This window comes from Panthera pardus, unplaced genomic scaffold (assembly GCF_024362965.1).
Source record: "Panthera pardus isolate Hobbes unplaced genomic scaffold, ASM2436296v1 HiC_scaffold_15, whole genome shotgun sequence".
NCBI lineage: Eukaryota > Metazoa > Chordata > Mammalia > Carnivora > Felidae > Panthera > Panthera pardus.
Window position 1 is genome coordinate 39,698,360 of NW_026526710.1, and position 16,552 is coordinate 39,714,911.

A 16,552-nucleotide genomic window follows, 5' to 3' on the forward strand; every position below is an offset into this window, starting at 1 on the left:
TTTAGTTAATAATTTAGATGCAGTTGCTTCCTGAAGTGACCTGTCATAGAGACACTAGGTTTAGGGATACTACTATTCTTCATCCTGGAGGCTTGTCTCCTCCCTGGGCATTGTCAGCAGAGCAGCTAAAAGATGGAGTAGGGCCCCTACAGTAGTTGCTAGAACTGGCTGGAAGAACCTGGGGACTGTGGGTCGGGGATCCTGCATGGACTGTTCCTGCACCAGGGGGGACACTAACTGGATTTCCGAGTTGGTTCTAAGAGTGAGATTCTATAAGCCTGTGAGTTATACCAGGATTCTCTTTGTAACAGTTTGCCCTATAGGAACCGCCAAGACTACAAAGTAACTAAAAAAATTTATTAACGTCATTTCAAATCTTACTTTAACAATCCAAAGCAATGGAAAAGTAACATTATATTGTCATCGAAATTGTCTAAGATTGGTTAAATAGCTGAGACACTACACTCTTGTTAACTGGAGAACAAACACATAGATAAAAGCTGTTGAATAATTTATGATAATTCATCAAGCAAGTGGGGACTCTTTATGCAAATACAGTGATTCTGGCTTGACTTCTTCAAGTGCCTTTGTTTAGTTTTAAAATCTGGAATATATTGTGGGCCTTTGAACATGTAGTTATAAACCCAACACACACACATATATATGGATTTATAGTTTGGGGGGGGGTCTAAAAGTTATTGTAGAAATGATTGAAGGTTCGTCATGTTGGAAGATAAAAGAGAAGCTTGATACAAAGTGTGGACCTTACAAACCACCCTATGAACTTATTCATTCTGTGAACACGCTCACCTTCAAATCTCTTTTCCTTCTCTTTCTCCATTGTCCTGGCTTGGAAAACCCCCAACCCGAGATGGACCCATCAAGGCACTGTTCAGGGCTTCGCCCTCATTCTCTCACCTAATGGGCTGGAGAAATCACTCACACAACCTTCATGCTTTTCCACCCTCATCCTTTCCAGCTGCCAGCACCGTTGACCCAATGACTGCTCCCTTCTTCTTGACTTCTTACCACTGTCTAAAAATATACTTTAAAGTTTTTTTGCCTCATTGTTTCAATGAAAACTAAGGCTTTTTTCCCCTTTTCACAGGGCTAAGATAACGCTTTTCACAGAAGCAGAACAGAGTGATTTTACTGATGAACAAACCACTCAGAGAATGGACGCTCTTTCAAATTTTGGAGAGAGCCCTTCTGATACTGTCTCAAACAGAAGACCTATATTGCCACTATAAATGCTAGTGTCTTCAAACTGTGGTTCTTGAGTAGCTAAAGAAATTCAGGGGGTGAGGTCAGCAGGCCCTGTAACACTCTGGGTCAGCCTCGGCGTTGACCATCAGCTGACTCCTCTTCATCACTCCTCAGAGGTTGAGACTTGAGGAGACAAGTGGGTTCATTTCACCAGTGAATCACAGGGCCTCAGAGAGAGATTTATAAATACCTGTGTGGTTTCCACTAAGGTCTAAGTAGGTGTGGGGGGGACAGGGGAATGCCCAGTGTCTAGGGTGTCGACTGACAGGGAGCAGACATGATTCATGGGCCTAGTCTCTCTGGGAGGGAAACCCAATAGCTACCACACTTCCACAAATGCTTATCCCATGCACCTTCCGCCTGCAAATGCCTGCATTCATTTGCAGAGTTACTTTTTTACAGTATCTTTTACAGCAATTGTTAACTTCCAGCTCTAGAAAAGAGTATGAGGGAGTTCAAGTCACTGCCAGTACCCCTGCAGGAAAAAGAACCAGCCCTCAAAACTGAGTTACTCACAATGTGAATTCATTGAGTAAATAAAGGCTGAATGATAATGGGAAGAGTTACTCATATACGGTAACAGACACTCACTGCCATCTGGCCTCTTCATACCCACATTGCTCCTTCCTCTAAATGAGGTTAATGGGAATTAATACATATGTATTAGGGAAAGGAAGAGTTCCTTGCGGACGTGAGCTAAATATCAGCACAGTGCTCTTCACTAGGTAGACATCAAGGGTGCTTGGGGAAGCACTGAGTCATGGTTGAAAGATAAATTACGTATAGATTAGTCAATATCTTGCCAATTACTCTATTCCTAAATAGGACATTTCTGAGAAAAATCCTGGCATCCAGCAGTTCAAACAGCGGCATTTTGTTATGCTATTTTACAGGGCAATTTCCTTCCATGTGGACTTGCACACAAATAGACAGCAGACACTTTTTTTCACATACAAGTAAAATACTTCAAAATTGTATCTGCAGTAATAGCAGTCATTGAGTAGGGAAATCAGTCATCACACGAGACATTGCTTGGTGAAGAATGTCCCTAAAATGTGTGATATTCTTGGCCAAGTGGTGCATTTCTGTCCTACCCAGTAAGAGCAGAGCATTGGAGCAGATCTTCTTGCATATAATCTCTCTGATTCATATCAATGCCTTCTCAAGCCCATGCTGTTAATTATTTATACAATGCTCATATTGTGAAATATGTATCATGCATTATGAGCATTGGACAGGGCTTCTCTATGGCTTATATCATAGTGCTCTATCAACCCACTATATAAACAACCTCTCTCAGACATAGGCTTGCATGATTACCCTGATGAATTGATCTTGTTCAGACCCCGTGTACATATTAGAGCAATGTTTTATCAGTATATAGAGATATACACACACTCAATATTCACTGGTGTTAAGATAAATATTGTGACTTTGTGGTGAGGAAGGCCTCATTGCATCAGATGGTCCTTATCAGCCATGCAGATAGGAGTGAGTCAGCTTGTAGCTTGGTTGTCTTATTGTTTGGGGTGCTTCCCTTTCTCATCTAACCCAGAAAAGGGTTCTGTTCTTCATCAGATCAAACTCCTGTGGGATGGTCTAAGCCTGTGTCTACTGGAGAAATCTGAAAGCATTCAATCAGTCTAATTTGACTAGAGTCTCTACTCTGTTGACTTGCATTTATTGACCACTTAGCTGTGTATCTTGAGCACTGTGGGAGATATTAAAGAACAATAATCCTTTAAAGAGTGTAAGCATGAATTGTTCAAGATTGAAATTGTTTTTTAATAGCTTGATTGTGATATAATTCATATATCGTCCAATTTATCCATTTAAAATGCACAATTCAATGGTTTTTTAGTGTACTGAGAGCTTTGTAACCATCACCACAGCCAACTTCAAAATACCTTAGTACCCATAAAGATAGACTGTGTACTGATGAGCAGTCACTCCTCAACCCACTCCTCCCAAATCTCCTAGCCCAGGCAAAAACGAATCTACTTTCTGACTGTGGTTTATCTGTTCTGGACATTTTCTACAAATAGAATCATACAATATGTGTTCTTTGTGAGCGGCTTTTTTCACTGGGCATAATGTTTGCAAGGTTCATCCATGTTGTAGCATGTATCAGTGCTTCATTCCTTTTCATTTTATTCCTTTTTAAATTTTTTATTCCTTTTTTTACAGTGGAAATAATATTCCATAATGTGGATATACCACCCTCTACTTATCTATTCATAAATCAGTAGATATTTGTATACTTTCCATGTTTTGTTGCTATGAACATTTGCGTACAAGTTTTTGTCCTTACGTACAGTTTCATTTGTCTTGGATATATTGCTAAAGGTAGAATTCCCGGGTCATATGGTAATTCTAGGTTTACTATTTTGAGGAATTTCCAGAATGCTTTCCAAAGTTACCGCACCATTTTTCATCACCATTTGCAGTACATAAGGGTTTCAATTTCTCTGTCCTTTTCAACACTTGTTATTATCTGTCTTTTTGATTAGAGCCATCCCTATGGGAATGAAGTGTTATCTCATTGTGGTTTTGATTTGTGTCTCCCTAATATCTGCACTATTAATGTTGATCATCTATTCATGTGCTTATTGGTCATTGTATATCTTCCTTGAAGAAATGTCTATTCATATCCAGTATGCCCATTTAAAAATTGGGTCATTTTTCTTATAATTGAGTTGTAAGGGTCCTTTTTGTATTCTAGATACAAGTCCCTTATCAGACATATGATTTTCAAATATGTTTTCCTGTTTTATGGGTTGTCTTTTCACTTTCTCAATGGATTTCATTGAGGCACAAAATTTTAAATTTTTGTAAAATCGAATTTACCTAGTTTTCCTTTTGTCACTTACGTTTTTGGGGTCATGTATAAGAAAGCTCTACCTAACCTCAGGTCATGAAGGCTTACACCTATGTGAAAGTCCTTGTTGATCTTCTTCCTAGTTGTTCTATCTATTATTGAAAATTAGGTATAGATGTCTTCAACTATTACTTTTGAATTGTCTATTTCTCTTTTCAATTCTGTCAGCTTTTGCTTCTTGCATTTTGGGGCTCTGTTGTTATGTGCATATATACTTATAGTTGTTATACTTTCCTGATGAATTGACATTTCTGTTATAAAACATTCTTCATCCCTAATAACAATTTTTGTTTTAAAGTCTATTTTGCCTGGTATTAGAATAGTCACTCCAACCTTTCTTATACTTTCTGCTTGCATGCTATATCTTTTTCATTCTTTTAGTTTGCATTCTGAATATATAAAGAACTCTTACAAAACAATAAGAAAATGGCAAACAACCTACATGATTCCCTATGACACAGCAATTGCTCTCCTAAATATATGCCCAACAGAAATAAGTGCATATATTCAAAAATCAATGAGCCCTAGACTGTTTGCAGAAGCAGTATTTACAAGTTTCAAACTGAAAATAACCCAAATGCCCATCAACAGCAGAATGGATAAGCAAGCTTTGGTATATACATACAATGGAATGCTATATTTCAATGAGAATGAACGGTATATAACCACACACAATAATATGGCTAGATTGCACAAACATAATAGTGAGTGAAAGAAGACTAATAAAAAAGAGTGCATTTGTATGAATCCATTTAAATAAGGTGTAAACACAAATAAAATTAGTCTATGCTGTTGAAAGTTAGGATAGTGGTTACCCTGAGACGGAAAGGAGAGTTACTCTCACACTCTAAGGCTAAGGTACTAGAAGGAAAAGTGAGGGGGAGATTTTGGGGTACTTATGTTGGTGTTTCTCAATCTGGGTGCTGGTTACTCAAGTATGGTTACTTTTGAAAATTAATTGATATATGTACTTTTCTATATATATACTTCAATAGCTTTTTTTTTCTAAAAAAGAGGACTATAACTTGAATGAAATATGGAATACTTTGCATTTTCTATTAAAAAAACTAGCATATACTGAAACCTGACAAAGATGGCACAATTTTTTTTTTTTTTTTTACTAAGCTCACTTATGGATAGATACAAAACATTTAATTAAAGTACTGGCAAATCGAATCTAGCATCATATTGAAGGAATAACTCTCTAGGAAACTGAATGATTTCATATTAGGAAATCTAAAAATAGCATTGGTCACAACAATGAAACTTTAAGTTCATCTTGACAAATGCCAAAAGGCATTTAACAATATTCAATATTCATTTGTGGTAAAAAGTTAAATAAATTGCATATAGAATATCCCTCAAGGGTGCCCGGGTGGTTCAGTTGGCTGAAGTTCCAACTCTTGATTTTGGCTCCGGTCATGATCCCAGGATCATGAGATTGAGCCCTGTGTCAGGCTCCACACTGAGCATAGAGCCTTCTTGGGATTCTCCCTCCCTCCCTCTCTCTCTCTTTCTCTGTCTCTGTCTCTGTCTCTACCTCTACCCTTTCCCCTAACTGAGTGTGTTCTCTCTCTAAAACAAAGCAAAACAAAACAAAACAAAACAGAAAAAAAAAGAATACTCCCTCAACATGATTAAAAAGTTATCTCAAGCCAAGGAGCTTACATCATACTTAAAAGCAAAACAATGGAGCAGTGCTTTCCAAATTTATTTTATCAAGGAACATGATTTAAACCATAATATATTGAAGCACTACCAGTAGGAGCCCATGACATATATACAACACTATGTTAAAACGGGACTTTTCCTGTTGACTCAGAGTTTCAGTTGAGGTCTCAAAATTTGAGAACAAATACAATTGTTGTTTAATATCTCCATATCCCGCATCCCTAGGAAGATGCTAGACTGTCTATGCAGGCAAAGGCTAAGAAATTGTGAAATCATCTGCCAGCATTAGCCTGTCATTACCTCTAGGCTATAAAAGAGAAGACAAATGAGTCGTTGTAATTGAAGGTGCCTGTGTTGACTATTTTTTTGGAATCGTTAGTAGGCCATGTATTTCTCCTGTGGAGGAGGAGAGGAGGGTCCTCAAGTCAAGAAGAAGGGCTTCAAGAGACCCATTTGAAAACTTTGACATGGGTTCCCTGGCTAGAGAGACTGAAGCTGGTGTCTGATTGATGCCTGAACAGTTTAAAGGAAAGAGGCTGTGACTAGTCAGGAGGCCCAAGATAGTGAAGCCAAGGGAAGCTGTTGTATTGGAAATAGTCTAACTTCCTGAGCTGAACAAGGCAAAGAATGTGTGAATTCCCATGGGCCAAATGGAATGGAGCTGGATTGTATCATCTTGAAAGGGACTCTGGCCAGTGTGATTCCAAAGGAAATCATCGTACTGGTCATTAGCAGTTGGAGGTAGAGAGCTGTTGATGAGAGATCCTAACAACAGTCATGGTGAGTTGCAGAAGAGGGAGCCTGAAGAACTCACAGAAGGACATCAAGAATCAGTGTGTCATCAAAGGAGTCTACCATATGGAGAGGGCATCTACTCCAGGTTCCAACTGCACCAGCCAAGCAAGACCCTTCTGTCCCTTAGTTGTCCTTCCTTGTTCTATCTTCCTCCAAACTCCCAGCCCATGCCCAACCCGAGAAGCGTTGAAATAGCAGCTTGCAAGTAGTTGAGGTGGTAATGCCAGATATGGGAAAAGAAGTCAGCCAAAGCTCCCGTTCCCGCTCCCTGCTCCCACAGCAAGATTCCAAGCTACAGAAAAAGGGGAGACATTTTTCCTCAGATGACAAACTGGAGATAGGCAATTATGATACTGGACTGAACTTTCATTATCTGAAAAAGACCAGATAAGCTATGGACAAGGTTGTGATTTAAGCAAGGAGGGGGAAGAACAATTGAAAGAACAGCTCTGAAAGGCCTGTGGTGAGAAAGAATAAGCTTGCCTTTTCTTAATTCCCTATGTATGCTAGCTCATTTCGAAAATTCAGTACATATACATGCACATATTGGTGCATTTACAAATACATATTTTTATAAGAAATTATTAAAAAGTTGACTTATGTACATTTTGAAACATTAGAACAGGACTGAACTCAGCAATAAGAGGAAATAATTTTTAGTTGTTAATAAGCACAAAATATATCAAAAATAAAGACATCTTTTATTTTACATTTTGTGCTATCCAATAAGACCCAAGTGATTCAAATAGGAAAACATTGTTTTTGTGTCTGTTCAGCTCACGTCCAATTACTACAAAGACTACTGCTGCAAATTGCATCCTCACATAAAATACCGTATTGCTGAGACACCTGGGTGGCTCAGTTGGTTAAGCGTCCGACTCTTGGTTTCAGCTCAGGTCATGGTCTCACACTTTCATGAGTTCGAGCCTGCTGGGATTCTCTGTCTCCCTCTCCTTCTCTGCCCCTCTCCCACTCACACTGTGTCTGTCTCTCTCAAAATAAATCAATACACTTAAAAAAAAATACTGCATTGACTCTACCTCTGTATTTTTTCATTGCAGCATTACACAAAAATCCCATTTTTCACAGGTACCACAAGTAGTACAGAGAAGAAAATCATTAACATCAACATTGTCTTCCAAAGTCTCTGGAGGCTTAGTGGGGTGTAATGGAGAATGTTCTGTCCCACAATATGCACTGAGCATGAAGTACTTCTCTATTTACAGCGGATAGAAATCCTGAGGACAAATAACTTTTATTGTCCCTTACTGCCTGATATTTATTTGTTCACGTTGGGTATTGTTTCTTCTTGGAGAATTTTCATCTGTGTTTCTAGAAACTACAGGATGACATAGATAAGCTTGTCTTTGAAGTATTCTGACTTTGGGCCTGTTCGATTAAGATGGTTTGAAACTCCTAATACTGATTTTCTTTTATATAGCAGGCTTCCTTCTTTGACTTGTGCTGAACTTCATTGTATAAAGAGAGTAATACTTATTCATTGTTAAGTATCAAATACTGGTTAAATCTCTTATAATTAGGATTTAATTGAATGCTTAGACCTATGGTAGACCCCATTATTTCCCATGGATGAGGAAGCAGAGGACAGAGAAAGTAATTGTCTAGCCAAACTCCACTACTGCCCTATACGGTCTTCAATAAAAAACCAAAAAAAAAAAAAAAACAAAAAACAAAAAACAAAAAAAACCACAAAGGAAAAATTTTAAAAAGTGTATTTAATAAACAATAATATTTAAATAATAAGACACATAAATGTTTATAACATGATCAATCATAATTAGGCAAAAATAGGATAGTAAATGAGGCTTGTGTAACAAATATAAAGATTAAAGATCATTCATTTCTTTATTTAGCCATTTGATGCCCTCCCCTGCAACTTTCTAGTGTTCTCAAATATCCACAGAGATTTTTGTACGATAAGTTAATTTATACTTTAATTTAATTTTGGTAGTAACAATTAATGTGGTATTTACACATTTAAAAGGTTTTAAGGTGTACAATACAGTATTATCTATAGGCACAAGGTTGTACAGCAAGTCTCTAGAATTTATTCATTTTGCATAACTGAAACTTTATACCCATTGAACAGCAACTTCTCATTTCCCTCTCCCCTCAGCCTCTGGCAGCGGCCACTCCATTCTTTGCTTCTATGAGTTTGACTACTTGAGACACCTCATATAACACATGGAATCCTGTAGTATTTGTCCTTCTGTGACTGGCTTATTTCCCTTAGCATAATGTCCTCAAAGTTCATTCATGTTGTCACATAGTTGTAAGTCTGATAACATTCCAGGGTGTGTATATACCACATTTTAAAAATCCATTCAGGGGCGCCTGGGTGGCTCAGTCGGTTGAGCGTCCGACTTCAGCTCAGGTCACGATCTCACGGTCTGTGAGTTCGAGCCCCGCGTTGGGCTCTGGGCTGATGGCTCAGAGCCTGGAGCCTGCTTCCGATTCTGTGTCTCCCCCTCTCTCTGCCCCTCCCCCATTCATGCTCTGTCTCTCTCTGTCTCAAAAATAAATAAATGTTAAAAAAAATAATAAATAAATAAAAATAAAAATAAAAAAAATAAAAATCCATTCATCTCTCCATGGACACTTAGGCTGTTTCTATATCTTGGTTATTGTGAATAGTGCTGCAGTGAATACAGGAGTGCTATTATCTCTTAAAGATCCTGATTTCAATTCTCCTGGATAAATGCCCAGAAGTGAGATTGCTGGAGCATATGATTGTTCTATTTATAATTTTTTGAGAAACCACCACACTATTTTCCATAGCAGCTAGACCATTTTGCATTCCCATCAACAGTGTACGAGGGTTCCAATTTCTCCATATCCCTGCCAACACTTGCTGCGTTTTGGTATTTTAATAATAACCATCCTGACAGGTGTGAGGTGATATCTTACTGTGGTTTTGATTTGCATTTTCCTGACAATGAGTGATGTTGGACATCTTTTTATATACCTATTGACCATTTGTGTGTCTTTGGAGAAATGTCTATTCAAGTCCTTAGCTCGTTTTTCAGTTGGGTTAGTTTCTTCACTCTTGAGTTGTAGGAGTTCCTTATTTTGGAAATTAACTCCTTATCAGATGTATGGTTTGAAAATATTTTCTTTCATTCTATAGGTTGCCTTTTTACCCTATTAGTTTTTCCCTTTGTTGTATAGAAACTTTTTTAGTTTGATATAGCCCCATTTGTTTATTTTTGCTTTTGGTGTCATATCCAAGAAGTTTTCAAGATAAATGTTATGAAGATTTTTCTTTTTCCCATGTGTTTTCTTCCAGGACCTTTACAGTTTCAGGTTTTATGTTTAAGTCTTTAGTCCACTCTAAGTTAATTTTTGTTTATAGTGTAAGATAAGTGTCCAACTTCAACTTCATTCTTTGGCCTGTGGGTATCAGTTTTCCTAGCACCATTTGTGGAAGAGACTCCCCTTTCCCCCATTGTGTGTTCTTGGCACTCTTGTGAATGGATTTATGGATTTATTTCTGGGCTTTCTATTCTGTTCCATTGGTCTATATGTCTATCTTTATACCATGCCATACTGTTTTGATTACTGTACCTTTGTAATATACTTTGAAGTCAGGAAGTGTGATGCCTCTAGCCTTGTTCTTCTTTGTCAGAATTGATTTGGCTATTTGCAGTTCCATATGACTTTTTTCCATTCCTGTAAAATTGTCATAGGGATTTTGACAGGGATTGCATTAAGTTTGTAGATTGTTTTAGGTAGAATGGACATTTTAATAATATTAAGTCTTCCAATGCATGAGCATGGGATGTCTTTCCATTTGTTGATGTCTTTAATTTCTTTGAGCGATATTTTGTAGTTTTCAGTGTACAAGACTTTCACTTCCTTAGTTAAGTTTATTCCTAACCATTTTATTCCTTTTGATATTACTTTAAACGGGACTGTTTTCCTAATTCTTTTTCAGAATGTTTGTTATTAGCATATAGAAAAATAACCAATTTTATATGTTGATTTTGTGTCCTGCAACTTTACTGAATTCATTTTTTTGTCCTAGCTGGCATGTATGTGTGTGTGTGTGTGTGTGTGTGTGTGTGCATATGTGTGTATGCGTGTCGTCTTTAGAGCTTTCTATATATGATATCTTGTCATCTGTAAACAGGGACAATTTTACTTTCCACAGAGTTTACTGAAGGCAGATCACTGCATAATAAAGTTGGTATCATAAATCACTGAGGAAAGAATAGTTTATTCAATAAATTGTGTTGGGATATTTGGCTATCCATTTGTCAGGAAATGTTCTTCAAACCATACATCAAAATAAGTACCAGATGATTTAGCATTTAACTCAAAATAGTGAGCCATAAAAATTCTAGAAGAAAATATAAATGAATGGAAAGTACACAAAAGGCAGAAGCCACACATTTAAAAAATGACAATATAAAAATTAATGCATTTCAAAACCACTGTAAACCAAAAATGAAAGGTTAACAAAAAAACTCAAGGATAACCATAACTTTCATGGTAGGATAAGATCAGTATCTTTCATAAAAAATAAATTTTATGATTATTACAGTAGACAAGTTTCCAATAGTAAACTGGGCAAAGGACATGAACTCATATCATAGGAGGAAGATTACCAGCGGTGATGAAAATGTTCCATTCTACTAGCAGTTAGAAATATACAAATAAGAACAACACCAACAGATAGATTCTTCCCAACTGTGAGGACAAGGACATGGAGAAAATGGCAGGTCAGCTGGGACCTGGGAGATTCAAAAGTCAGGAGGTTGGAGATAGAAGTAGGGACTGCCTCCAGGCAGACGTAACTACAGAGCAAAGGCAAATCAAGCCAGGCTCCTCTGGGACTATAGCAAACCTAGATATTTGGGTGGTAGAAGAGACCAGAAAGATACACAGGAAGTTTTCAATGGTGTGTTTTATTATTTTCTTGAAATGACTTACTGATTTTCAGGGGTTGGCCAAAAACAAACAAAAACTAATACATCAGCATATAGTGAAAAATAAAAATAAAAACAAGCCAATCAAAATATGCAGTTTCCAGGGGTTTTGTTTTTCTAGAGATTTTAGCTAAAACATGAAAAATCTCATTCTCTTTAAGAAATAGTTTTGAACCCAAAAGGCAGTGGGTGGACCAGACCAACCCCCAAGTTGTATGGGTTCTGCTCCTGGAGTACCTGGTGCCATGATCCTCAGTCATGGCTCTCCAAGAGCAGGGAATCTTCAGACCCTTCTATCCACGGGGTCATTTTCTTTTATAGTAGTGTTTGGGTGCCATAATAGAGCTCAAAAGCACAAATGCCATTCATGAAAGAATGAATGCTCTTCAGAGTTCTTTAAAAGTTCATTTTCAACATATTAGCTTTGTCAAAGGACCATTTTATATTTGCAGTACTCCAAGAAGAAGCCAGCAACTTCTAAAAGTTTTCTGAAGATGAGAAATACGGGGAAGAGAGAGAGATGATGTGAATGAATAAAATAACTAAGAACAACTGCATAAATGTTGGTCCTGGGGAATTTCTCTTCCAGATCGGCATTGCAGGAGTCTGCTGCATTTTTCAGACCCCACTGTCTGAGATGCAGTCCATTTTTGAGGCTGATTTCTGTGTGTGGCCACTGACAATCCTGCGTAGCTGTGGCCTAATTGATTTCCTTTCCAGTAGTAGATCTTTTCTGCTTTTCCCTATCTTTTCAAGGTGTTTTACAATAATTTAGGTTAATTAATCTTCTAGGTATTCATGTCGCCAAAAGAGGAATCTCATCCAACTCTCCTACAAGGATTCTTTCAAAATTCCTCAAAATTTGGATGTACCTCATTCCTTAACAGCAGTTTTCCATGTTCACAGTTCTGTCTCATCTTGGAAATTAAATTCAGCCTTGCAAAGAGGTATTCTCTCCTTTCAGTAAGGGGCATGTAACATGGGCACCAACCTGTTTATATTGATAGTTCAAACCCAAATTGGCCCCAAAATTTACAAATGATTCTTAGTTCGTAGTTTATTAAGAATGTTTTGGTGAACAATAAGCTACCCACTCTGACCTCTATACCAAAGGTTTATAGAGAAATTTTAACAGGATTCTGTCACTCCAGACCCAGCATGGCCATATTGAATAATGGCTGAAAGACCAATTTTTACTTTTTAATTTCAAAAGCATAGGTTTTTTTTAAAAAAATGTATTTATTTGGGGGGGGGCACAAGTGGGGAAGGGGCAGAGAGTGAGGAGGACAGAGTATCTGAAGCAGTCTCTGTGCTGACAAGCTGACAGCAGTAAGCTGGATGTGGGGCTCGAACTCACAAACTGCAAGATCATGACCTGAGCTGAAGTCAGATGCTCAACCGACTGAGCCACTCAGGTGCCCCTCAAAAACACAGTTTTGTGGAAGTATTCTCCCTATGTCCATAGAGCCCTCATAACTATCTCAAAGATTAGAAATAAATCTTGTTCTCTGTGACTTTTCTGTAGCCAACTGTGACAAAAATATATTAAGCATGCAATAAACATTTGTTATAGATTGAACCTGTGGGAGCAATAATCACTTTTCTTGAGTACCTGCGTATTTCAGGCCAAGTGAAATCCTGGATTTATCCACTCTCTTCCAAAAGAAACAATCATTGTGGTAAGATATTTGGATTAATAACATCATTTCATGTTTTAGTTTGCATAGTACTCTTCCACGCCATCAATGTGCTGTGCAACAAGGCCTCCTTATAATGTTTTCCAGAAGGCCAAACTTTCTCAAACCTGAGGAATTAAAGTCTGGCAGATTGTAAGCTACTCCTCAAAAGTTAGTTAGAACTTTGTGAAATTTCTTTGTTGAATAGCACTGAATTCATTCTCAATCAGCTTGAAAATGCATCACCGCCCTCTGAACAGCCAGTAACAGATCACTCATTAGGTCTGAAATAATCTAATGAGATAGGACATGGAAGGTAAGTATTAAAAAAGAAAAAGAAAGAAAGAAAGAAAAAACCGGCCAACTGAAAAATGCTTATTTTGTGTAATTTTAGGTTTCAGTGACTTAAAATGTTACCTATATACAAAGATTGGCATCTGAAGGTTTTTTTCTCCACTGTAAAAAGCTATGAAGACAGCAAACATACTGTTTTGATCAATAAAGCAACAAGGCTCAGGAAGGCCAGAGGTTTAGGGTGACCAGCTGGGCTGAAGTGTTTTCTGAGAAGCAGAACTTTGGTGCTAAAACTAAAAAGGTCCCTGGAAAACCAGGCCGATTGGTCACCCTAGCATGAGTACTAACTGAGAATCCTTACCCTTAGATTCTAGTCCCAGCCCTACCTGTAGGTTGGCCCTGCCCTGGGCGAGACATGCAATCCTTTTTCCTTACCTATAGAATGAATAATCAAATGGTAACTGATGCTTCTATCAGCTTTGAAGTGAATAGTGTTCAATATTCCACGAAATATATATATATATATTTGTCTTTAAAATATATATTTGGTCTTTGTCCACATTCCTGGCACAAAGCTCCTAAAACCCTTGGGATTTCCTAAATGAGAAGTGGGAAAGAGTCTTTTTTTATGTTAATGAGGTGACTTTTGAAAAGACCCTAGGTAACCTAAGGATGGGGACTGGTTACCAGAAGAACTAACCTTGTAATTAGAGATTGGAACTTTTAGTTCCACCCTCTCTGACTTCTGAGGAGGAAAGTTAGAGAGTTCAATCACCAATGGCCAATAACTTAGCTAATCATGCCTATGTAATGAAGCCTCCATAAAAACCAGGAAAAGGACAGGGTTCGGAACGCTTCCGGGTTGATGAATGAGTGCAGTGCTCCAAGAGCATGGCAGCCCCAAGCTTTCCCCACACCTGGCCCTGTGCATCTCCTCCATCCGACTGGTCCTCACATATATTCTTTTATAATAAACTGGTAAACATAAGTAACGTTTCTCTGAGTTCTGTGAGCCGCTCTAGCAAATTAATTGAGCCCCAGGAGGTGGGACCTTCCGATCTCTGGCCCGCGGGTTAGAAGCACAGGTGGGTGAGAATCTGGACTTGGGATTGGCATCTGAAGTAGGAGGGGGGCAGTCTCGTGGGGCTGAACCCTTAACCTGAGGGACCTGACACTACCTCCGGGTAGACAGTGTCAGATTTGAGTTCAATAGCAGGTCACCCGGCTAGTGTTGGAGGATTGCTTGGTGGTGTGAAACACACACACACACACACACACACACACACACACACACACACATACATTGGACTTGGTGTCAGAATTGGAGTGATATTCTCAGGACTCCCATCTTCTATGAGAATATGAAGAGGAAAAAAAGGTTAAGTAAAGCTTGCTTGCGGGGTGGGGGGTGGTCACAATTAGAGCAGTGAGCTGATGGACCATATCTGTCCCACCCTTGGCCGGTCTTTCCTAAGAATCCCGGGGGCTCCTTAAGAGAGGGCTGGGAGAGAGCAGAAGCCAAATCGGCTACGGGTCCCCTCGGTATTGACTGACCACACTTGTGTCCTCACAAAGAAGTGAGGAGCTCCTCACTGGGTCTCAAATAAGAAAAGGCCCAGGCCCTGTCTGTTTAAGGGTGTGCATCCCAGTGTGTGCCCTGCAAAAAGTTGAAATGCAAAAGAAAATTTAATATGATCAGCTTTTTCACACAGATCTTGGACACTTTCAACCCAGACTGTGACTTCACCACAGCCATGGCCCAAAACCTCTCAGAATGAGGAGGGCAGGAGTGATCACAGTTTAACAGGCTGGGGAGCCAGTGCTCAGAACACCCCCCACCCCCGTGGAGGGGAAGACTACCCCCCAGGAAAATGTAGAGCAGGAGAGGGAAGCCCAAAGGAGGAAAGGAACAAAGGTTGGTTCTGCTGGCAGGGAGAAGATAAAGTTGGGAGTGGAGAAGGAGAAAGGTAGTGTCAGCCAAAGGCAATAAACAGGCCTTCCACAAGTGCCTCAGAGCAGCACTGGGGAGGCGAAGGAAATTAGCCCATTAATAAAGGAGAAGGGAAGGAAATGACTGCTTCAAGAATGTCTGGGGCACTCAACTATTTAAAAATATTTTTAGTAAGAAATCTAAAGAGGCCCTGCATAAAGAGCAGGCGATCAGCGTCAACCTGACAGTCCTAAGAGGTAATAATGCTAAGTGAGGACAGCTGAGAAAGCCAAGTAGCCAGGAGCCTGCTTGTCAGACAGGTGGGGTAAAGAAAGCTGTCATCTTAAGGAAGAAATCCGTCAAGCTGGTTATTTTCTTCTGGGGAGAACATCGTAGTAGCAAGAGGATGGGCCTTCCATGGGCTTAGATACTCCAGGTCTGAATCCTCTCTCTAATTCTGAGACCTCGGGCCATGTTCCTAGACTTTCCACTTCAAAGTTTCCTCATCCGTAACATGGAGCTGTGAATAGTTCCCTCCCATGCAGGTGCATATCGGGATCCCAGGAGACCATGCGAGGGCGCCAGAAACGGCAGCTATTTGCCTCAACAAGCCTACAACCTCTTCTTCGTGAAACCCCAAATCCAAAAACTTGAAAACCAAAAGGGTTTTGATAACTCATTTGGCAACAACAACCTCATCTAGAATTACTTTGACAGTCCAGACTAACCCAAATTGATTATTTATGTTTTCTACTTACATTATTTATTATTTTAATATTTATATCTATATTATTTTAAATATTTATGTTTACATTATTTGTCATATTGTTTATATTGTGATAATATCAGACTATTTATATTTTACATGTATCCCACTTAAAGTGAATATTTATATATTTAGCTACGGAAACATTAATGTGTTTGATTAGGGGGTGCTGCCTCAGACCCCTGTGGGAGATGTTACGTAATGTGCAGCAAATGCACATATCTTCCCTGAAGTCTAAACAATTCTGAGTCACAGGGGTTCAAAGAGTTTTGGAGAAGAGCATATGGACTCACACCTTGGCGAGTCTCGGATCCACCCCCTCATTAA